The following is a 26,994-nucleotide window of genomic DNA, read 5'->3' on the forward strand; positions in this document are numbered from 1 at the left end:
GCTTGAAAATAAATCTATTCTATCCTAATCTAATCCACCTCCCAAGTGATCCCCCTTGGTTGGCTTATCTAAACTATTAACACAACATAGAAGCCAAAGAAAATTATTTCATTCTATTTAGATATTCAGCACATAACAAAGAACTGTAAATTTTAACAGCCTACTCTCAAAACTTTTCTTCTTACTTGCTAAAAAAAACTAAACACACTAGGGTCAATTCCTACATATATAGGAGATCAACATTTTATTCCATAACAACAAATTAAATGTCCTAGCTTTAAATCTGCAAGAGAGAAAATAGGAAGAACAGCTGAAGGCAGGAAGAAGAAATAATAGCTTAAGGCGGGAATAATAAAGTCTTAACATCCACTCGCCACAGAGTAAATGAAAAGAAGGAAATGAATCTTCGTAGCTCCTCCTTACCCACTACCATATTTTTTGGAACCGTTACAACTTTCTCCACATTGGTTGCTCCTTAGCACTCGCTTCTCCTTGAATGTTGTTGACGGCTAACTTTTGAATCCCTCCAATCATCTTTCAGTCTTCATTAATAGGTTAGTTATGACACAAATCATGTTTGCAAATAAACATTTATCAAATTAAATTCAAACATAAGAACACACATTTTGATAACTATATGAAATACTGCATGCTATATATAATATGAGAAAAAGATGACATAATTTCTACCCCATAGGTTCATCAAAGATTCGGTAAACATAGGTCCACAAGTGTTATAACAAAGACAAATAGAGTATCAACAAAGTATCTTAAACACCACAAAATAAAGGAAAATTTTAATATCATCAACGTAAATAAGCTCAGAATGACTCCAATCCTATGGAACCACCAAAAGTCAAAATTTGATTTATACTCCTTTTTTAAAAATTGTAGATGACAAAATGTAGGCAAAGACAACAGAATGCAAAGTCGAAAAAACTCAGAGATGACAGAATAAAGAGAAGTGTGATATACCTAATACTTACACATGCAGATCATAGATGACAGAATGTAGATTGGAGATGCCAAAATATGTAGATGATAGAATACTAAATTTCACAAATGATAGTTAACAAATATTAGAGAATTTTGGCCACCCATAATGCAAATGACAGAATGTTGGAGATGATAGTTTAGTAGAGTTGCAGACGAAATAACATTAGAGATGATAGAACACTAAATTTTGTAGATGATAGTTAACAAATATTATAGATTTTTGGCCACCCACAATGCAGATGATAGAACAAGTTAGCACAGATGACAGAATGTTGGAGATGACAGTTTAGTAGAGGTGCAGACAACAAAATGTCAGAGATGACAATCTATAAAATGACTTTTTTTTGGCCACCCACAATGTAGATGACAGAACAAGTTAGTGTAGATGAAAAAATGTCAGAGATGATAGTTTAGTAGGTGTAGTTGACAAAACATCAAAGATGACAGAACAAAAAAAAGTTTTTGGTAATGACAGAGATGACAATCTATGCAGACGATAGTATAGTAGGCAAAGATGAAAAAGTAAACTTTAGAGACGCTAAAACTTAGATTTAATGCAGTAATAGGTCGACTTTAAAATAACAATAGCGAAGATGCTAGTCTATGTAGACACTGGTCTATAGAGACATCGATCTATGGAGACATCAGAATGTCTTTGCAGATGACACTACGTCCTAGAGGAGATGACAATGCATAGATTTTGATAGCGAGTTATGATTTTTTGACAATTTTTTCAAAGGAAAATAGGGACGTGGGTCTCACTAGGTGTACCAAAATGTATGCAAGAAAACCTACCTATTGGAAGCAAGAGAAAATAAGCAAATGTTAGATACAATAGATATATTAAGTATTCAAAATAAAATGAAGTATAACTAACACTTTCTTGAGTTTTACAACTCAAAGAAACTAAAAGACCAAGCCCTCATGCAACCTCAAGCAGCTCAAAAAAGGCACCCATGAGAGGCCCTATTGGATTGTGAATCTCTTGATAGGAAATGCAAATATGATAATGAACCTATGCTAAATGAGTGGAGAATACTTCAAACAACGGCTATGGAACCAGCCATATTTGAGAGCATTCAAAGGATATGGAGATGGATACAAGAAAGAAACTAATCTAACAATGCAAAATGAGATGAACTCTATCAACTACCATATGGTTAGTAACAATGCAACTCTAAAGAACTCTAATGATGACAATGCATATTATATCTTTTATCATATTGTATTCATTATATTAATTGCATGATATGGTGATATTGATCTATCTATGTGTGCTGCAAATTTTCTTATTATATATTTATAATAGACAATAATAAATTCTATTATAATTTATTTTATTATTCATTTAATTACTAAATCTTATAAATGTGGGGACAATATATTATCTTATCTATATATTAATTGATTATATTAACTATATTATTAGATAATAATATAGTATGTTGCTATATTAAATTAATTAATCAATTCATTACCTTTAGTTATCAATGTGATAATAATTAGATATATTATCAGCTATATATTTATAATGTAATTATAACATATAACATATTATATATTATATTAATAATATCATTATTCATAATACTATTACATAGTATATTTCTTTGTATATTATTTATAATAATATCTAATTCTCAATTATATTATAATATTATTCCATGTAGGTACGTTATAAAATTATTATTAGTTTTTGATATCATTTATAATCAATTTTTTTAAATTTTATTTAATATAATATTTTACATTACAATTATGCTATAATCTTATATATTGTTTTATATTGTCAAATATATCATTATTATAATGGATTATAATATTATTATTCCTTATTATTATCAGTGTATAATATGTTATTCAAATATTCATATATCCTTAAATTTGGGCTCTTGACAAGTCTACCCCTCTCGAATTTTCTTGTCCTCAAGCAATAAACATTTTCATATTTGTTTCACCTTATATAACGAAATTGACTACCAGATCCCATTCAAATTTTTACTTATAAGATTACTTCATTCTATTCTATAAAAGAGCCACACATGTATGCATTTGAATGCAAAGTATACATATGAAGTATGAAGACACAAAGAAAACATGAAGCATACACATTGATGCATGAAGACACAAAGTAGACACAATGTAGACACATCATACATAACCTTGATTAGATCCTAAAATTAATAATGTTCAATGACTATACTTCTTCTTTAGGCTTATGAACCCTGCAACCACAAAATAAGCATCAGTACATGCATATAAATATATATAAACTTCAAAGAAATATATAATAAGGATAGATGCCTTTATAGTCTTTCCCATAACTAGTACTACAATAAGGTGTCTTAACAGACCTCCCTTAATTGCAGACTCCATAGGAAATTTATATATGGTAGGGTTTCTATATAGTCTTTCACTTAACTAGCACTACAATAAGGCATCTTATAGAGCTTCCTTGATTGTAGACTCCATAAGAAAGCTACTTGAAATCCCTAAATCATTTCTCAAATAATCAATTTTATACCTTTACGATAACATTAATTAAGAAAACTTACAATTTCATATTTTAACTATGGTTGAACTTCCTCGAAGCTCCATTGGCTTCCCTCTTTGTTCATTGATAGAATCTTATTGATGTTCCCTTGATCATATCTCATCTTCTTCCCATGCATATTTCCACAATCAACATCCACAATTCTGCTATGACATCCAAATCAAGCAGCAAAATAGTTGTAGATTCAAAAATTTTGCCCACACTTGAACCAAAAGTATATGATGTGGCCATCAAATTTTCTCCTCTAATTGTTGTTATTCTCTGCCTAATTTTTTCAACAAGATCGTGGTCGTCCTGTGCACTTGTATCTAGTGGTATGCATTCACGATGCTTAGAAACATGTCGAGATTTTTAAAAAAAGCTCCAAATTCAAATAATTCCAAATAGATTACCAAGAGTTTGAGTCACAACTACATTGATCTACAATCCAGCGAGTATTAGAAAAGGATCATAATGGAGGGGATACTGCAGAGAAACAACAATACGAAAATATAGATGGATTTGATCTCTATCATTTTTTCATTGATCAAATTAGGCAGTCAAAGTATTCTGGTATAGAAACATGTTGAGATTTGATTTGTTCTCTGCTATACCCATGTTCCTGTATAGATTTACATATAGTAGAAGATCTTCTTCTACAGTAAAAAGGTTTTTCACTGGAAGATTTGTTTGTTGCGAATGCTAGTTGCCTGAATAGTCAGAGGAGAAAAAAACAACAAAATGTGAATAGTCTTATTCTTATATCACTCTTACCTTATTCACCACTGTAGTGAAGTGACATGGTATCATGTGTGTTTTGTGCTATCATCATGAAGTGGCTTATGGTTTTGTTTGTTCAACTACAGATGGAAACTTGGACCCCTGGCCAGCCTCTTTCATGTTTACTAATTCCATATATTCTTGTCTTCTCAATCTATAGGCACGATAGACTAAAAATCTTCATGTATTTATAGGCTGGCAGGAAGCTAGCTCCGATACCATGTAATGAACCCGATTTGGGGGTCCATCATTTATTTTTGACTTAATCTCTTATTTTTATCCTTTGTATTATATTTTCTTTGATGATTCCCCAATAATGAGTTTAAATTCCTATATATATGTTGGAATGGGAAAATTACTAGAGATGCATCTTTTTGAACTTGTACCTTTCTTTAAGCAATGGGCACCTCTCCTTGACAATTGTTTTATCTAATAGCTATTAGTATAATGATTCCTTTGCATTAATATTAATTGATTATTTATTAACTAATTATCATATCAATCAGTCATAGTATTTTCCTTTAAAAATATGTTTTAATTGACAACGTATTATTTAATATTTTATTACAATTGTATTCTTTTCATTATATCATTTATCATATTGTATTCATTATATTAATTACATGATATGGTGATATTGATCTATATATGTGTGCTGCAAATTTTCTTATTATATATTTATAATAGACAATAATAAATTATATTATAATTTATTTTATTATGCATTTAATTACTAAATCTTATAAATGTGGGGACAATATATTATCTTATCTATTTATTAATTGATTATATTAACTATATTATTAGATAATAATATAGCACATTTCTATATTTAATTAATTAATCAATTCATTACCTTTAGTTATCAATGTGATAATAATTAGATATATTATCAGCTATAGATTTATAATGTAATTATAACATATAACATATTATATATTATATTAATAATATCATTATTCATAATACTATTACGTAGTATATTTCTTTGTATATTATTTATAATAATATGTAATTCTCAATTATATTATAATATTATCCCATGTAGGTATGTTATAAAATTATTATTAGTGTTTGATATCATTTATAATCAAATTATTTATTTGTTATTTAATATAATATTTTACATTACAATTATGCTATAATCTTATATATTATTTTTTATTGTCAAATATATCATTGTTATAATGGATTATAATATTATTATTCTTAATTATTATCATTATATAATATGTTATTTGAAAATTCATATATCCTTAAATTTGGGCTCATGAGAAGTCCACCCCTCTCGAATTTTCTTGTGCTCAAGCAATAAACATTTTCATATTTGTTTCACCTTATATAATGAAATTGACTACTAGATCCCATTCAAATTTTTACTTATAAGATTACTTCATTCTATTCTATAAAAGAGCCACACATGTAGTAAGCATTTGAATGCAAAGTATACATATGAATATATGAAGACACAAAGAAAACATGAAGCATACACATTGATGCATGAAGACACAAAGTAGACACGATGTAGACAAATCAAACATAACCTTGATTAGATCCTAAAATTAATAATGCGCAATGACTATACTTCTTCTTTAGGCTTATGAACCCTAAAACCACAAAATAAGCATCAATACATGCATATAAATATATATAAACTTCAAAGAAAATTGAATAATAATAAGTTAATCCAAGTCAATTCCATACTAAGCCCAAGAGTAGAACTTTGGCCCCCTTGGCCCCAGTGGCAGGTGTTAGGCATCCACACAAGGTGGTCTACTTAGTGGATTGCTTGTTTGGCTAGAAAGGTTCTTGTGAAAGGGAGCCATTACTATCTTTCGCTTAACTAGCACTACAATAGGGTGTCCTAACCACTCTCCCTTGATTGCAGACTCCATAGGAAAGTTGATAGGGTGCCCTTACTATCTTCCCCTTAACTAGTACTACAATAGGGTGTTCTCCCCTGATTGCAGACTCTATAGGAAAGTGGTAGTGTTCCTTTACTATCTTCCCCTTAACTAGTACTACAATAGGGTATCATAGCAGCTCTTCCCTGATTGTAGATCCCATAGGAAGGATAGATGCCTTTATAGTCTTTCCCTTAACTAGTACTACAATAAGGTGTCTTAATAGACCTTCCTTAATTGGAGACTCCATAGGAAAGTTAAATATGGCCTTTCCCTTAACTAGTACTATAATAAGGTTTCTTAACAGACCTCCCTTAATTGTAGACTCCATAGGAAAGTTAAATATGGCCTTTCCCTTAACTAGTACTACAATAAGATGTCTTAATAGACCTTTCTTAATTGTAGACTCCATAGGAAAGTTAAATGTGGTCTTTCCCTTAACTAGTACTACAATAAGGTGTCTTAATAGACCTTCTTTAATTGTAGACTCCATAGGAAAGTTAAATATGGCCTTTCCCTTAACTAGTACTACAATAAGGTGTCTTAATAGACCTCTCTTAATTGCAGACTCCATAGGAAAGTTATATATGGTAGGGTTTCTATATAGTCTTTCCCTTAACTAGCACTACAATAAGGCATCTTATAGACCTTCTTGATTGTAGGCTCCATAGGAAAGCTACTTGAAATCCCTAAATCATTTCTCAAATAATCAATTTTACACCTTTATGATTACATTAATTAAGAAAACTTACAATTTCATATTTTAACTATGGTTGAAATTTCTCGAAGCTCCATTGGCTTCCCTCTCGGTTCATTGACTGAATATTATTGATGTTCCCTTGATCATATCTCATCTTCTTCCCATGCACATTTCCACAATCAACATCCACAATTCTACTACGACATCCAAATCAAGTAGCAAAATAGTCGTAGATTCATAAATTCTACCCACAGTCGAACCAGAAGTATATGATGTGGCCATCAAGTTTTCTCCTCTAATTGTTGTTATGCTCTGCTTGATTTTTTCTAACAAGATCATGGTCATCCTGTGCACTTGTTTTTGGTGGTATGCAATCATCGTGCTCAAAAACATGTTGAGATTTCAAAAAAAAAAGCTCCAAATTCAAATAATTCCGAACAGATTACCAAGAATTTGAGTCACAACTACATTGATCTACAATCCAGTAAGTATCAGAAAAGGATCATAATGGAGGGGATACTACAAAGAAACAACAATACAAAAAGATAGATGGATTTGATATTTGCCATTTTTTCATTGATCAAATTAGGCAGTCAAATTATTTTGGTATGGAAACATGTCGAGATTTGATTTGTTCTCTGCTATACCCATGTTCCTGTATAGATTTACATACAGTAGAAAATCTTCTTCTACAATAAAAAGGCCTTTTGCTGGAAGATTTTTTTGTTGTGAATGCCAGTTGCCTGAATAGTCAGAGGAGAAAAACAACCAAAATGTGAATAGTCTTCTTCTTATATCACTCTTACCTTATTCATCGCTATAGTGAAGTGACATGGTATCATGCATGCTTTATGGTGTCATCGTGAAGTGGCTTATGGTTTTTTTTGTTCAACTATAGATGGAAACTTGAACCCCTGGCCAACCTCTTTCATGTTTACTGATTCCATATATTCTTGTCTTCTTAATCTATAGGCACAATAGACTAAAAATCTTCATGTATTTACAGGCTAGATGGAAGCTAGCTCTGATACCATGTAATGAACCTGATTTGGGGGTCCATCATTTATTTCTGACTTAATCTCTTATTTTTACCCTTTGTATTATATTTTCTCAATGATTCCCCAATAATGAGTTTAAATTTCTATATATATGCTGGAATGGGCAAATTACTAGGGATGCATCTTTTTGAACTTGTACCTTTCTTTAAGCAATGGGCACCTCTCATTGACAATTGTTTTATCTAATAGCTATTAGTATAATGATTTCTTTGCATTAATATTAATTGATTATTTATTAACTAATTATCATGTCAATCAGTCATAGTATTTGCCTTTAAAAATATATTTTAATTGACTATTACTTATTGTATTATTTAATATTGTACTACAATTGATTCTTTTCATTATATTTATATTATATCATTTATCAAATTGTATTCATTATATTAATTACATGATATGGTGATATTGATCTATATATGTGTGCTGCAAATTTTCTTATTATATATTTATAATAGACAATAATAAATTATATTATAATTTATTTTATTATTCATTTAATTACTAAATCTTATAAATGTAGGGACAATATATTATCTTATCTATATATTAATTGATTATATTAACTATATTATTAGATAATAATATAGTACGTTGCTATATTAAATTAGTTAATCAATTCATTACCTTTAGTTATCAATGTGATAATAATTAGATATATTATCAGCTATAGATTTATAATGTAATTATAACATATAACATATTATATATTATATTAATAATATCATTATTCATAATACTATTACGTAGTATATTTCTTTGTATATTATTTATAATAATATGTAATTCTCAATTATATTATAATATTATCCCATGTAGGTATGTTATAAAATTATTATTAGTGTTTGATATCATTTATAATCAAATTATTTATTTGTTATTTAATATAATATTTTACATTACAATTATGCTATAAGCTTATATATTGTTTTATATTGTCAAATATATCATTATTATAATGGATTATAATATTATTATTCTTAATTATTATCATTGTATAATATGTTATTCAAATATTCATATATCCTTAAATTTGGGCTGATGACATAGGCTTAGAAGGATGAAAGTGATGGTTGTAGACTAAGTTTTAGAATAGGTTTAAGACTAAATTAAATAAGATTTAATTTAATCATAGGTTTAGAAAATTTAATGGGATGGAGGGAATTAAATAAATAAGATATATTGAGAAGGGGATTTATGGAGCACTATGCATTAAATAAATTTAATACATTACGAGGGAAGTATTTAAATTAAATTTAAATACATTAGAAAAGTGAACCTATTTAATTAAATAAGTAGAAGAATATGACAAATATAATTAATTAGTAAATAATTAACTATAATGTCAAAGGAAATATTAAATAAATTAATATAGTGTTTAGGAAAATTTTAAGTGTCTACAGAAATCTTAAGATTTTTAATTTGTTTTAACCTTTTAGTAACTTAGTTGCAGAAACATAAATCATACACATTTAAAATGAACACGGGTGACACCAAGATTTAATGTGGAAACCGAATTTGGGAAAAACCACCTTGCAACTAGTCACAATAATTTTCACTCTTCTGAAGTGAGCCTTGTTAGGAGTCATCCCTTCTAAAGGTTACAAAATATGTTGTTAAGTATGACCCTATTAGAGGATTTCAATTACCCTATTAGGGGTGGCCTAGTTAGAGGTGTTCAAACACTTCAATTTTTAAATGTCACCTTGTTAGAAGATTTACAAAATGACTATTAAGTCAACTTTGTTAAGATATTTCTTTACTACTACAATGGTTAGAAAGTAATAGCAATTTGACCTGATTTATGAATCAACTTTCTTTGTAGATTTAGATCTTTGTTCTTGCTTGACCTCTAGATCCTATCTGATCAAATGTTCTTTGTGGTTTTCCTTTCCCTTCACTCACATATTCATCTTATAATTTCTTATTCCACTTGTTACATTCTATCTTCACAGCTTGACCTTTCTTAATAAGCTAGGAAAAGCTAGTTTAATACCCTTTCAAAACATCAATAAATAATCAAATAGTTGGCCTTCATTAATAAATTTGACAATTACATTATGTTTTCACTCAGTCAATATTGGGATTGAATGCTTGGTTAACACTGTGACTCCTTTGATGCCCAATCACTCAGTCAATATTGCACTCCTTTGATGCTTGACCACTCTGTCAGTATTATAAGTAAGAATCCTTTCATTGACCAACTACTCAGTTAATACTAGAAAGTCTTCTTTACCCGATTGCTTGGTTAATACTGAGACATACAAGGTTAATACTGCAAACTCTATATTTCTTGGTTAATTCTAAAATTTGTGTAAAATCAATGACAACATGCAATTGAAGAATTCTTTTCAACAGCCATGACCTATGGTACAAGAGAAGTGATTAAATTTGAGCTAAAAGTTTACATAGATGCTAATTGGGTAGGAAATGTTGATCGCAGAAAGCGTGCAAGTGGAGGAGCTTTCTTCTTGGAAGTAGATTGATTTCATGGAAAAGTAAGAAACATAATTGTATATCATAATCTACAACAGAGGCTAAATATGTTGCTATAATAGTGAATTGTTCAAACATTATATGGATCAAGTAATTATTGAAAGGCAAGAGATCATTGAATCTATTATGATAACACAAGTGTTATAAACATATCAAAGAACCTCGTGATTCATACAAAGACTAATCATATATAGATCAAGTATCATTATTTGAGAGAGCTAGTACAAGAGAAAGAAGTGGGACTAGAATATGTAAACACAAAGGAATAGTTAGCTAACATATTCACTAAGGCAATATACCAAAGGATTCTTTTGAGTATCTAAGAGATAAGTTAGGGGTCATTCCCCTACTTGAAGAAAACTTAGAAGAGAGGTTGCATTGTATCAATAGGTAAGAATCATAAAATCATGAATATTGATGTAGGAGGTCACACTTTAGGAGCTTCCTAAAGATGCAAAATGGAAGACACCGAATTATGAGTAGAAGAAGCTTCAAGTAGATGATGTTGAGATGATATTGTTTTACTAGTCAGAGAAGTTACATGAAGATGATGTGTGTATTATATGCCTTTGGCATTACTTTCAAAGAGGGATAGATTAGCATTATCAAGTTACCACTCAAAGCTAGAAAAAAGGAGAAGTTATGTAGACAAGAATTATTGTTGTGAAATATGTTGACATATGTTGAGGTTTCTACAGAGAAGAGTATGTACTAAATTTGTAGAGGGAGCATACAAAGAAGACAAACATAGAGGGAGTAGACAATATACAGTATTGAAGCTTTTTGGATATCATGGTAACTAGTAAAGTATGTGAAGTACATGAGCTATTTCCATCAATTCCAAAGAGGGAGATTATTGGGAACTACAAATGGAACAATTGTTATGTTTTCATTGATGTCAAACATATTGGTAAGACAAAGTGTCAAACCTACTAGAGGGACATTGTACTAATAATTTAGAATGCCATATCATTTGATTGATGAAGAGGATTTGAAAAGAAGAGATCATGAGATGACCTAGTCAAATGTTGAGTTGAGATTTCTTAAGTATTATGGAAATAAAATGGGCAGTTGATGAGTTAGTCTTTGATAAGATAATGAGTTATTCAATCAATACATGAAGTGTAGAAGATAGTTAGATGAAGCTAAGAGTTGAAACACGTCAAAAGGATAAGCTTGATCAAGTATAAGTATTCTATGGTCAATGAAGGAGTTCAAGTAGAAGACTAAGGAACTTAGTAGAAGCTGAAAAAATTAGTTCAAGCTAGGACGATAGTTATTTTTGGGAAAATTTATGAAGGAGAGTAGTTGGAACTAAGCATAGTAATGGCTAAGCAAGCATGTTGATGTCGAGTGAGAAAGTTTAGTGTGTATTGAACTACACAATGACTACCAAGTAGTAGAACATAGTGAGTGCCAAGTGACAACAAAAGTTAAAGTTAGAGAAAGATTTGATTTTGAGATGAAGACAATTGGAATTTTTAGTTTGTTAAAGTGCATGGAAGATAAGGATTGATGTGTTGGCATATTTAATGCATGATGATATTTTTTATGCAATCAAAGGAAAGGATTTGATCACAAGTTTCTAGAAGAAGAACGAGAACAAAGAGATGGAAGGATTCGATGAATGTGATCTAATTCTAAGATCAATGGTGATGTTTAAGTGGAAAAAGATCAAAATTACCTAAAGATCAAAATTGCCTATTTAAAAAGGCATAAGGAATAAATTTTAAGGTTGGTTTGTTGTTGATTGGTGATTTTAAGGAGAAGGTGTGAAGAGGAGAACAAAGATGAAGTGTGAAGATTTTGTGAAGTGTGATTTCTTGAGGAGGTGATAAGCATATAAATGATGGAGATGTAAATTGAGGCTATTAATGAGCCAATAGATGAGTGTGTCATGGCCCTGACAGTTTTACATTTGTTACCTTAGAATCTAAGGATAGTTTACTTTTCTAGTTAGTCTGGTCTTGATGTAGTTGTGTTATTTCAAGACATCAATATGTTAACTCTACGAGATTCAGAGGATATTAAATCTGGTTTTCAAATCAGATGTTTGAATGCTTACAGTATTGAGTTTTATTAAGAATCTTTTTACGTGTATTTATCTTGATTTAGGAATCAGATTATATATAAGCTATGTTGGTATGGTTTCTGTTTTGTTATTTGTTTGGTTCGTATTTTCAGACTTGCATTTGAGGTGACCGTAAATCTTAACAGTACCTCAAATCTTTTGTTTGTAGGATTTAATTATATGTATATATATATATATATATATATATATATATATATATATATATATGTTTATATAATAGCATTGTATAAATAAATAAATATATATATATATATATATATATGTATGTATATATATACATATAAGTATATTAGTATAAAATATAAAATTATACATATATTTATATGTATTGGTTATATTTATATACGTGTATGTATATGTAGTTGTTTGTATATTAGTATGCTTTTATATTAATCCTACTAACATAATAACGTTACTAATTGATAAGTACATATATATATATATATATATATATATATATATATATATATATATATATATATATATATATATATATATATATATATATATATATATGTACTTATCAATTAGTAACGTTATTATGTTAGTAGGATTAATATTAATATTATCAATGTTAATGCCTAAGCTATCCTATTGATTGTTATTAAGCTAAGTCTTAAACTAAACTTATGCTAAGCCTAAGTAATTATGCCTAACTACACTTGGCTTAATGCTGGACTTGGCAAGGGGTTTTGGGTTTTGGTGAAAGGTGGCAATGCAGTGGCAATTAATTCTTATAGGTTGTATCTAGTACTTCGTTTGCCATGTGTTGATAGATGCTTAGGAAGTTGGCAAAAGAGATAAGCTCGCTGTTAAGAGCTTTTATTTCATTTGAAATGGTCTGAATGTTGTTCAAAATGTACTCTATACTCCATTATGAAACTTCAGTTGAAATGCATGAAATCTTGGACGAACGGGTTTCTCTGCACTATTTTGGGGAAACTAGTGATCATGGAGAATAGTTTTGATTCTCGTCGGCACTATGAACCTCCATGGTTTCGTATTTTGCATTCTTTTTTCATTCTTTGGTTGCATTTTTGGTTTCAGATGTTGTGAGGTTTGTTTGGCTTCATTGTGAGAACAGTTTGGGGACGATTGGGTTTTGGTCTGCGAAGGCACTCCAGGCATTTTCGTTGTGTGTTACCCCACATTTTTCATAGGCAGGGGCAATTTCTAACCTTATTTATTTTTTTCTCTGGTTTATTTTGTTGGTTTAAATAATATGCATATGTTGGTTACATGGGATGTATCTTGCATGAATGAAATTTGAAATATGTTTTTAGGGGTTTTATCAAACAACCCAAATTACTGTTTATTCAATTTATGTGATTTTTATTATGTGAACTTGAACTATGTGATGGTTTAACTCGCAAAGTTGAAAACCCAATTCTGGGTGTATGCTAGAATTGGTAATGAACTATGTATGAACTAAAATGGAGTGAGAGAACATGGTCATTGCATGAACATTTTTTTATTTTGTTTATCTTGCAAATAGGGTTCGAAGGCCTTAATGTTTTGTAGTTTGTTTTAACAGTGGAATGCGAGTGAGTTGCATTGTGAAACAAATTGAGGTTTATAAACTTAAATTTGATTATGGGTGTCTGTAAATTCAATGTTATGATGTTTAGTTGTGTAAAATCTGTTATATTTCCTTATGCGTTAACGTGCATCCTGGGATTGCTGATATGAAGTTTTCATGTGAATCTAAACCTGGAATCAGCATTTCATATTATGGAACAAGGATGCATTTAGGTTTAATATTGTAGATTCCTGTTGATGAAGATTTAAGAGCTTAGAACCAGATTTTTATGGTGATTATATCCATTGGGTTTTGTGTGTAAATTGGCAATCGAATTTTGTTTCATTGTTACATTTAGGTGTGCTACAGTTCAATCGATTCCTACGGAATGTATGGGATTTAGATTTTTTGGGCACAGTCAGCTATAAGGATTATAAAAATTAGGAACATAAAAGTCGACATGTAGATTTAGGATAGTATAAACATCTAGTAACAACAAGTTGGGTGTTTTTAATAAAACTTGTTTTGTTGCTGTATTCTCTATCAAGAAAATTATTATGGAGAAGTTAATAGGTTTCGGTAAATGATGGGACCATTGGGTAATTAAGATGGTTAATTTACTTTTATAGTATCATTCAACTCGTTATTCTATGATGGATTGTTAGATTAAAACTATGGAAGAACTTTACATCTATTTTACATCTGATTTTAATCTATAAGGTATTATATATATGTTTATATACAATTATATATCTATATATATATATATATATATATATATATATATATATATATATATATATATATATATATATATATATATATATGTATGTATGTATGTATGTATGTATGTATGTATGTATGTATGTATGTATGTATGTATGTATGTATGTATGTATGTATGTATGTATGTATGTATATGTTGCCATGTATACATATGTATGTATGAAGTTATATGTGTAAGCATATATATATTTCCTTGTGAATTAAATGGTTAGTATTGAAGTAGTTTTGTAAGCTAGAAGTTACATTTGGTACCAGTCGATACTTTATTGACTGAGCATGTTATTTTGAATTTTGTGTTTATAAATGCATAAAGATTTATATGATATTTTTAACAACAATTCATTAAATTTTACTGTAGAAAGATTATTCATCTATTTTAATTCTGATTTTTTTTAAATTTATGAGGTTTAATGTATATATTGGTGTATGTAAGTAAGTAAGTGTATGTATATGTATATGCTGTGAATATATTTATGTACAGGTATTTATTTATATGTATCAACATGTACGTTGATCCTTGTGAATTGAAATATTAGAATTTCCATAGATATGTAATCTTGAAATTCTGTGATGACTAGTTTGGAAATAGAAGCTGATTAATTTTTATATTCTGATGTTTAAAAGTGTTAGTCTATGTGGATAGTTTTATTATTGGTATTTTAAAATGAAAAGTCAATTTAGAGAATTTGGAGAAATCAATTCTTTATTATTTAATTTAGATTATGGTTGATTATTTGGGAAGAGTGAAAGGAACAAGGATGTTTTGGAAATGTGAAATATGGTTCGTATGAAAGATTATAAATATGGTTTTAGTTGGAACTTTTGAAAAGTTATTTTGAAAGATTGGAAGTTGGTTTCATTTATTATTTCTGTTTTGCTGATTCAATTGTTAAAATTGAAGCAAATGGAATAAGCGTATTAGTTGGAATTGGAAAATTAATTTATGTTTTCTTCCAATTAGAATAGCTAATTATAATGTGTGTGTTAGATTATGCAAGTGTGATCCTTTAGATTGGGTGACTGTCATAAAGAGAGTAACTTGTGGTGATGGAAATATGTTGCCGGATGCCCTCCGACACTAGTCTAGATCCTTATGGGAAAGTTTATGACAGTTAGTTAATCAAGTGGTAACATTTAAAATTTCATGGGTTGGGAATCACATAATAAGATAAGAATATTATGGTTTCATTTGACATAGTGAATTCTATGAGTGGCTGAACGTAGATTCTTATGTTGACACCCATGGACTATTGGATCATTACCTTGTCATAATCTATGCAAGTTTATTCCTGCATATCTGCGTGTAAGAAATTATGTACTTGCATAACAATTTTAATGTGAAAAGAAAATTGTATTTTCGGTATACCTGTTATTTGGATTTAATAATGATAAGTTTGTTATAAATTCTAACATGTAGGTTTACTAGAGGTTTTATCGTCTTTATTTATGTACTAAGCCCTGTTTGGTGTGTTGTGTTTGTGCTGATCTGATTTTAGGTTCGAGATATGTTTGATTATGGACCTAGAAGAATTGGCTATTTAGCTTCTAGATTTAGTGATTAACTTGAATGTATTTCAAAAGATGTTGTATTCTTATAAGAGAGTATAAATATATTATATACTCTGATGTAATAAATAGTATTGTTTCATTACTGATTAAGAATATTTTTTTGTACCTATTCTATTAAGGTTATTTCGTAATGGAGTTTTATTATAAAAAAATAAAATTGCTCGGGTTCTATCTTTTATGTATGTTTGGATTCTATTGTATGGTGATCTTTGGTTGAGTTTATTATGGGTATTACATGAGTGAATGAAGATCTGGATTCATAAAGTGAGTTTTACTTTACAGATCAAACCTATTGTTACATTCTAACCATTATATCAGTCCAAAATCCTTTAATCAAGGTCACACTATAATGGAATGTTCTAAAGTCCTCTAACAAGGTCACTCCTAATAGGGTGACTAAATCATTTAATAGGGTCACATTTAATAGTGTGTTGTATAAACTTTAACAAGGTTGGTTCTTAACTAAGCTCACTTTAGAAAAGTGAAAAATTGGTAGCTTGTTACTTTGTGGTTTTTCTCAAATTGGGTTTCCATGTTAAATGATGCAGGAGCATCCAGAGGTATAAGGGCAATCTTGTGTCACCCAAAAAATGTACTTAGACTTAGTTTCTGTTTCATGTCTTTTCATTTTTGGATACCCATTTGGGTCAAATAAAGGTTCCAACTCTCACAGTTCAGCTATCAGTGTGCCAAAAAATCCCAAAAAAATAGGAGCATGCAATTTGGCCATCATTTTGGTGACCTAGAAGGTGTAAATTGGCTAGATGAATTTAATTGTGATTTAGAGCATTCCAGAAAAAGAATTAGGTCAAAAGGCCCCACGGTTTGAAAGTTATTGCAGTTTTTCGAGTTTTGGAGACCTCCTAAGAATGCTTCAAAGTCAGGTTAGGGGCATTAAATGACCTCAAAAAGGGCCAAAAAATGGGGGACAAGTGAAGCTAGTCCATAGGGCTATAGAGCGCTTCAAGAGCTTTCCAAAAATGTAAATGGTTCGTCAATCAGAGCTACAGTTCAAAAGTTATGTCTCCCGGAAGTTCGGTTACCATTTCTGGATTCTTCTAGATTTGTACCGACTTCTAACGCAGCTTTTGGAACCTTCTATTTGGTCGGTGGATGCCTACTAGAACTTTCTAGAATGTAATCCTAATCCTTAACCTTTTGGGGTCTATTTAAGGAGATTTCTGGCATTGTAAAAGGCAGTTCAGAGTGGAGTTTGAGAGGAGGTACTGAAAGGAGAAATTATCTCCAGATTTATGCTATTGTAAGCCCTTAGGGAATGTTTTGAAGTTTATTTTCTCTGTACTATTTGTACTAGCTTATTTTCTCAATTAATACAATTTCCCTTTTCTATTGTGTCCATTCTATTCTTGGGTTGTGTTCCCAACAAATGGTATCAGAGCGAGTTTTCCTGAGTGTGTAGACAGAACGCCGGCTGTGAGGCAGTTTGCACCAGGACTGTGTGGTTGTGGGTTTGAGTTAGAAGATGCCTCCACGAAGAGAGCGCGGCAAAAGGGCCAAAGCTATTAATCCTGAGGAGGTTAGAGCCCTCCAAAGGCAGGTGCAAGCATTGCAAGAGGAGCTTCGTAGAGGAGCAAATGTTGCCGCAAGTGACAACAGTGAGGATGAAAATAAAGAAGAAGTAATGGGACCAGAAGAGGAATTTGACGGGGAAGTTCTGAATCATGCAGAGGAAAGGCTTTTTAGGGCCATTACTAAGTTTGGGAAAAGACCTACAATTGAAGTGGGTGTATTTTCAGGAAATTTGAAACCAGATGAGTTGATCAATTGGATCAATGAACTGGAAGAATACTTTGAGTATGAGGATATTAGGGACCCAGATAGGGTTAAGTTTGCAAAGGCAAAACTGAAAGGCCATGCCAAAATCTAGTGGCAAGAGGTCCAATTAGAAAGAAACATAAGAGGAAAGGAGTAGATCACAAGATGGGATCACATGGTGGACAAATTAAAGAAGCAGTTCATTCCTGTGGACTACGAGCTTGATTTGTTTAAGAAGATGCATGGGTTAAAGTAAGCAGGAAGATTAGTCCAAGAATATATAGAGGAATTTTATCGACTCTTGATTAGAGCAAGGCATACAGAAGCAAATAAGGAGAAGGTTGCTCGTTATATCAGTGGGTTGCGACCTAGTATCCAGGAGGAATTAAGTCTGGTAAGAATGACTAGCGTTGAAGAGGCATACCAGTTTGCCCTATGAGTTGAAGAGAAGTTGAATAAAAGGTTTGAAGGAAGACAAAGAGGGCACGGTCAAGGAGGAAGGGGAAGCAGTAGCGGTAGATCATCTGGAGGCCGCAATGAAACCCAAAAGAAAAATGAGGATGTGGGTACTAGCAACCAGAGGAATGAGGGTTTCAACTGCTCCCATGATCAAGACTTTGGAAATCAGAGAGGAAGAGGTAGAGGACATGGACAAGGAAGAGGAGGCTTCCATGGTACCTATTTCTATTGCAATGAAGAAGGTCATTATGCCTTTGAATACGCTCAATGACAAGGAAGGATAGATAGGAGAGCTGAGGGCCAAGCTAGGGTTGCTCATGTGGATGAGGATGCACAATCATCACATTTAGAGGATGCAAAAAGAGGAGAGACCTTGGTAAATGAAAGAGTCCTACTAAGTGGTGAGATTGAACAAGGACAATGGAGGAGTTTTTTTCGTACCAGATGCAAGTGTGAGAATAAATGTTGTGATGTGATCATTGATGGTGGTAGCACTGATAACTTGGTATCAGAAGAGATGGTCTCTAAGCTGAAGCTCAAGAGGGAGAAACATCCCCAGCCCTATCGGATTGCTTGGGTAAAAGATGATCATAAGGTCCTGGTAAGTGAACAATGTTTAGTAAAATTCAAAATTGGGAGTTACCATGATGAAGTTCTCTATGATGTTATTTTGATGGATGTTTGCCATCTATTGTTGGGTAGACCATGGCAGTTTGATAGACATGTAGTACATGATGGACATGCAAACACATACTCTCTGACAAAGGATGGAGTTCGCCATAAATTGAAGCCCATGAAAAAGGAAGGTGAAAAGGTATGTAGCAGTGCTAGGATTTTTCTTGTTGATGAAAGGAAGCTTTTAGATGGCATGAAACATCAGCATATGTGCTATGCTTTGATTCCTAGGAAAGATAAAGAAGGTAGTAGTGAAATACCACTTGAAGTTTCAAATTTACTAGGGGATTTTGGAGATATTATCTCTGATAATGTTCTAGATGGATTTCCACCAGTAAGGAAAATCAATCATCAGATAGATCTGATTCCAGGTGCTAGTTTTCCTAACAAGGCTACTCACAAGATGACTCCTACTGAAACAGAGGAGCTAAATAGACAGGTTCAGGAGCTGTTGAGGAAGGGCTTGATTCGAGAGAGCCTGAGTCCATGTGCAGTACCTGCAGTACTCGCACCAAAGAAGGATGGAGAGTGGAGGATGTGTATAGATTCTCGAGCTATAAATAGGATCACCATCAAGTACCAGTTTCCTTTGCCAAGGATGGATGATATTATGGACTGCTTGAGTGGAGCTCAGTACTTCACAAAGATAGATCTGAAGAGTGATTATCACCAGATATGGATTTGAGAAGGAGATGAGTGGAAAACAACCTTCAGGACCAAGGAGGGTCTTTATGAGTGGTTAGTCATGCCCTTTGGATTAACGAACGCCCCAAGCACCTTCATGCGGCTCATGAATGAGGTACTTAAGAATTTCTTGGGAAAATTTGTTATTGTTTATTTGGATGATATTTTAATTTTCAGCAAGACTTTGGAAGAACATTTATTGCATATTCATAGTGTCCTTGAAAGGCTAAGGGAAGAGAAACTGTTAATTAATCTGAAGAAGTGTAACTTTGCAAAAAGGGAGTTAGTCTATTTGGGGTTTTTTATATCACTTGGAGGTCTCAAAATGGATCCAGAGAAGGTAAAAACCATCTTGGAATGGCCTACTCCAAGGTCTGCTACTGAGGTAAGATCATTTCATGGTTTGGTTAGTTTTTACAGGAAGTTTATTAAGAATTTCAGTGGCATATGTTCACCCCTAACTGATACAATAAGAGGGGATAGAAAAGAGTTCAAATGGACTACAGTAGCTGCGAGAAGTTTTGAATTGCTGAAGAAGAAGGTAATAGAACAACCTGTGTTGGCACTTCCAGATTTTAGAAAAGTGTTCCAGGTGGATTGTGATGCTAGTGGCAATGCTATTGGGGCTGTATTAAGCCAAGAAGGTAAGCCTATTGCATATTTTATGAAAAATTGAATGATGCAAAGAAGAAATATTCCTAGGGTATAATTTGTGTCATGTTTTGTGAATATGTGGTATATTATCTTGCATGTGGATATTAATTGCATATTTATTTTAGATGTATTATTAGTTATGTGGAAATGGTAGTATTTTTTGGTTACAAGTTTCCTCACATACATCCCATTCCAAAGGAAGGGGGGGCATCTAACTTAGTTGGCCCAAAGTGGAGTAGTAAGATTTTGGAATGGGGCTCCTCCCCATGTAACATGGAAATATGGATCAAATACCAAGGGAAAGAGATGGAGTTTGGAATATGCAATATGTATGCTCCCAATGGCCATACAGAGAGAGAATTAAATCATGAAAATGGATGAGTCTTCTAGCCAATCCTATAGGTCTTTGGAGGTGACTTTAATATAATTATAATAGTAAGTAATAAAATTAGAGGTAACATGATTGACCAGAAAGGAAATGAAAGCTTCTACTGACACGAAATGGATGATAAGATTAATGCTAGAGATCCATTGGAGGGCAATAACAATGAGCACAAAGGGATCTAGTTTACTAGGTCAAACTTTAAGACATGAGGTAGGAAAATATTTTTTAGATTGTACACATATATTCCAATAAGGATACATTTAGATTCATTATAGAACCCCAATGTGCATCCATAATTATGACTCCCTACTCAATGTTTGATCATCATCCTATATTTGCCTATATCTCTTTTATACATAGCCCTAGTAGAGTACATGGAAATAAGGAAAGATTTTTTTTATAATACCTCCATGTTGGGAGATGAAGATGTTAATTCAATAGTATGCATTGTGAGATGGTATGATAGTAATTGGGGATTTAAGGGCTTTCTAATTGAATCTTAAAAGAAAAAGGTTAAATCTTGGAGAGCACTTTTTTAGACAGTTGGGAAGAAGAAGGCTATGGATGGAAGGAAAGATGAATATGAGTTACAAGATGATCTCCTACAACAAGAAGTTATCATTCAAAATAATCCTATAATTATAGAAGCAAGTGCGAGGGGTGCTTTTCCTAGAGACTCTCTTAGGAAGATCCAACATTGCCAAATTCAAGGAGCTAGGACTAGACCAAGATTTAATTGGGTAAGTCTTGGTGATAGGCACTCAAAGTATTTTTTTAACCTCTTAATATCTAAGGAGGCCAAAGATATAATTGACTCTATCAAAGAAGGTGATAGGGGTTTGAGGCAATAAAATATGTTTTATAAGCTTTTATAAAAAAATATTCACCTTTGAGGATGTAGGTGACAACATGGAAACATATTATTGTAGATTTTATATCAAGAAAAGTGGAAGTGAAGGACACCATGGAGCTGGAAAAAGAAAATTTTGAGGGTGAGATCAACAAGACTATTCAAAATATCAATAATGAAAAGGCTACATGCCCTAATGGCCTTCCTATTAAGTTGTACAAAAGAAACAATAAGTGGATTGGTAGAGACTTAAATTTAATGTATATAATGAAGCCTTCACAAGAAACTCGTTAGGGGTCAACATCAACTCTGGTGTGATTAATATCATTCCCAAGGATGGGGATAGAACTCTGATAAAAAAATTAAAGGTCACTCACGCTCCTAAATGTCTCATATAAAATTTTGGCCAAGATCCTATTGAAAAAAACTATTCAATTGTATATTCTCATTGATGTTACACAAATGTCACACTCTAATTGAGAAAAACTAGTGTTAGCCAAGCTCAATAGGGCACTATAGAAAACTCCAATATCAACCAAGTAGAATTCAGTAGGAATCAAGTTCAATTGGCCTCCATATTAGAACATATTCTCCCAAAAAATATTCAACCACACACATGTCAGCTTTGTACAAGGGATATACATCTTGGAGAATTTTGTTTCTTGTTGGGAACCATTGGATTGGGCCAAGGAATCCAATCTGCAAGCCTATATGGTTCTAATAAATTATGAAAAATAATATGATAGAATACAATGGATCTTTATCATTATGATGATGAAGCGACAGGGGGTCTCAAAATTATTTTTCTATATAGTTCAAACTTACCCCAACCTTATTTGTCAATGCAGTTGATGCACTATATTAGATCCTAAGGAAAATACCACATCTCCAAAATTTAGAGGTGTTACCCTCCTTAATGGGGACGAGATATCTAGTGTTTTATTTTTTGATGACACAACTGTAAACATTGAACTAGAAGAAGATAATGTTAAAATTCTGATGAAGAAACTTGACCTATTTTGTTTAGCTTCAAGAAGTAATATTTTCTTACCAAAATCTATTATGTTGGGTTCTCAAGAACACCCCCCCCCCCCACACCTAGCTCGAAAAATGTGCTTTATACAGTTGGAAATCATATTGTCAAATTTCTTGGGATCCCTTTTACTAGCATCCCAAACCTTAGGGAAATGTGAAGTTAGTAAAAAGCCAGTTAAGACATTCAACACATGGAATAATAGATACCTATCCCTACAAGGGATGGTTTAAGTATGCCAGAATATTCTTTCATCCTACATAATATATTAAAATGTTTTGTGGATTTTCAGTCATAGTCAAATCAATTATTTTTAGAAATTGATTAAGGAATTCCTATGGTCTAATGGAAAAGGTAACAACAAGGTTCATTTTGTCAAATGACAATAGTGCACTTTGATTGAGTCTTTGGGAGGCCTAAGACTCAAAGACCTCAGATTTCCAAGTTTTCCCTTGGTGAATAAATGGACTAACAAAGCCATAGAGGCTAATGAGTCATGGAAAGTCCTAATTAGACACAATGTTGTTAGAGGAAACCCAATTAAGGCATCATTTTGGATAGGTCTGTATATCAATGATCTCTTATCTAGTAAATTTCATGATAAAAATAGTAGGATCTAATGTATTTAAAGAAATCTAAAAGAGTTGGGAAATGGATGGAATGCATGTTACAATAATGACACAATTGGTAAGAAAAGCATGATTTGTAGGGAGAAATAAATATGGTGGAATCTTAGGCATGGGAACAAGCATCTTGCTCTCATCTAAGGATTAAAATGGGCTAGAAAAGGTATAAGAACATTCAAGGAAATTTTGGAGAATGGAAAACTTATCAGTTGGGAGGATCTTTGTAGCAAGTTTGATCTCCCTCCATTCCATTGTAGGACTTATGCCATATTTAGAGTTGTAATCACCCAAAATTGGTCTAGTACAATATAAGCCTCATTTTTAGCATTTTAATCTTATGTTAGACCACATTATGCATGTAATTAATTTTGTATGATTTATTTAATCAATAATTTTTGATCAAATCATTGCAAAATAATTCATTCAATTTTATTCTATGGTTTTACCACCTTATCCTAAGTTATATTTAATTAAAATAACTTGCTCCTTTTTCTTTAAACAAAAGTCCCCTTTATTCCTATGTGCACATGAAAAAGTGTTTTGCTAATTAAAAAATAAAAAGAACAAGCTTTTTGTCTACATCTTGAGTGCACAATTTCCAAGGTGAGCGGGAATCATTTTTTCTTTTAATCTCCATCGCTCATTATTTTGCCTCTTAAACATAATCTTTGATTTTTCCTCTTGAGGAATCTTGTGAACATGGATCAACTAAGACTTAATCTCCATCATTTCTTTTTCCTACTAATCACTATCATCTATTTCTCTTTAAAAGTAGGATCTCTCCTCACTCTCTCATATCTTATACTCTCATGCTATTGTTGTTAGAAATAAATAATACTAAGAGTGGGGGCATGAATTAGTATTCTACAAAGTTTTTCCCACAATTGAATATTGTTAATTACTTTATAGCTTGCATATGAAAGTAAACCAACAATGTTGAACAATAAATATAACCATACATAGAGAGAACTCATAACACCATTATTTGTTAATAGGAAAACCCTGGCAAAGGGAAAACCCTAGTGGGAATGATACCCACAAGGTGATCCACTAAACAAAAGAATCATGTTAAGGATATTGACCTTGTTAGGAGTCCATCAAATACATATAGTGTCTTGAGTCCTTGCTAGAGGACTAGGCCCTGTTAAAAGCCTCAACCCTATTAGGAGTTACTTTAACACTGTTAGGAGTTGGTAAATTAAATACAATGTATGCAAGAAGAGCCCGCTACCCTAACATGCAATATACAATTAAATTTCTTCACAATAATATATATACATATACTATTGTCTCACTATTGTATCTCTCACTTGCTCTGATCATACATCAGATTTCACATCACAAAAGTATTGCATATCACTTAAGCTTTCTTCACAATAGTTCTCACATCCACATCACCTCTTAGTAGTGCAAGATATGATCTTTACTTAAATAACTTTCCAATTAACAAAACTCTTCTTAGTCAGCCTTGATGCTTTTACATGCTTGACTAATTATAAAATAACTTGGGGTTTAACATCTAAGATGTTAGCTTGTCATGGTTAAGCAATTATTTGTTTCCAAAATAATTCCTTAAGTTGTATAATTCAATTTACTAACATGCTTTATTCTACTCTATTAATTACTTGTACTAGTAATCCTTCTATAACTTATGTTGTACTATTGATATAGATCTATGCACTAGCATACATCATCATGAAACTATCAAATATCAATCCTCATGTCATGCCTGACCACTTCTCTGGTTTTACTATGTATTAGGAAATTTTGGTTATAAGTTTTTTCTCTGATATTATGTTCATTTCATTTGTTGAACTTGGTGATAATGTCCTTGGGACATGTGTTTTATGTCTAAACATTCAGCTTATTTCAGGATTCTATATTTGAATTCTTTGATTTTGCGATGCACTATACTTTTGGATTAATATTAGAAAGTATATTTCAGTTGTTTTGGTGAAACAAATTTGTGAACATTGTGAGCTATTTATTGGCCAATGTTATATTCAGGTTATGATATATGAATTTTCTTTGCCTAGGTATAATTGTTTTAAAAAAAAAAAAAAAGTTATATTTAATGTTACCAGCTTAAGGAAACATATATATATTCTTATTCAGCTTTTTGTGTTACCGCTAAGCAATAATTCAATTGATATTGTTTGGGGATTATAACCTTGGGTTTAAATTATTGGTGACTTATGAAAAAGGTGGGGGTATTCATCTTATATGTTTGTAATTTTATCTTAGAAGAGTAACTTGCATATATATTTATACATTCTTTTGTTTTAGTGGATTAGGTCACATCATATGGTTTTATAGATGTTTGAAATGAGGTTTGAATAACAGAAACCTAATGGGATTCACATGCTTATTTATCAAAGGGATATTTTCTTTTATCTTAGCCAAAATATGGTGGAGGTAGTGGACTTGCCGTATACACGGCCTTGTTTTGAATGAAAGATCATTGAATGCACAAGTTATGGGGTTTTATGGCACTGTTAGTACAATCGGTCATTTCGTGTTGATAGTTGGGTTATCTATTGAGTAAGGGCCAAAAATTTGGCCACATTGCTCTAATTGAAGAACATTTGTAACCCTTGATGCTATGTAATCGGGTTCATGGAGGAATTTGTTGAAAATGATCTTGAGTTTTTAAGGCCGAGCATTGTGGTGTTGCTCTCAGCCAGTTATTTTGATAAACTTCTCTTGGATTATGTTTTTGATCATCGTATCCACCATTCCAAGCTAGTATTTGGGTCTCTGCATTTTGGAAGTATGGTATTTATTTTGGGCTTTGGCTTTCTCGGCGAGTTGCTGAAGTTCTTGGAGCTGAGCCATTACCCTCTACTATTTCTCAAGTAGGGGCAATTTCTTACCCTAATCTCCCTCTCTTTATATCTGCATGTATTTCAATATGTTTGTTTAAATACAAATTAACAATGATATGTTGAGTATCTAACACTTAAGCATGGGTATATGTGAAGTTGGGTTATATGTATCTCGTAGCTCTGTATGTATCCATACTTAAATGTGAGGTATGGTGCTATATTTTGAGTTTTGTTGTATGTTGTATACTTGTGAATGTATAACCTTTCTTGACCAAGGGTTAAGATTTAATTTGAAAGGGATGTCTACGAAATTCGGGGCATAGTCTTTTTGTCAAACAGTTTGCATGAAGTAAAGTATAGGGGGCAACATAGAGATGTCGGATTTGGAAAATTTGAAATATCTTAAGTTTTCAATCTTTTGATTGTCATAATCCATACTTCTGATGGTTAACAGTATAGTATCAATTTTTGGTTGCATTAATTCATAGAAATTTGACAGTCGGTAGTAAGGACTTGTCGTTGTTATTTTGTTAAATAGTTGGCATATATTGCAAGTTCTTGGGTTTTGATGAATAGTTCAATCTCATTCGATAT

Source organism: Cupressus sempervirens, chromosome 6 (assembly GCF_028749045.1).
Source record: "Cupressus sempervirens isolate cs-2001-9-10 chromosome 6, ASM2874904v1, whole genome shotgun sequence".
NCBI lineage: Eukaryota > Viridiplantae > Streptophyta > Pinopsida > Cupressales > Cupressaceae > Cupressus > Cupressus sempervirens.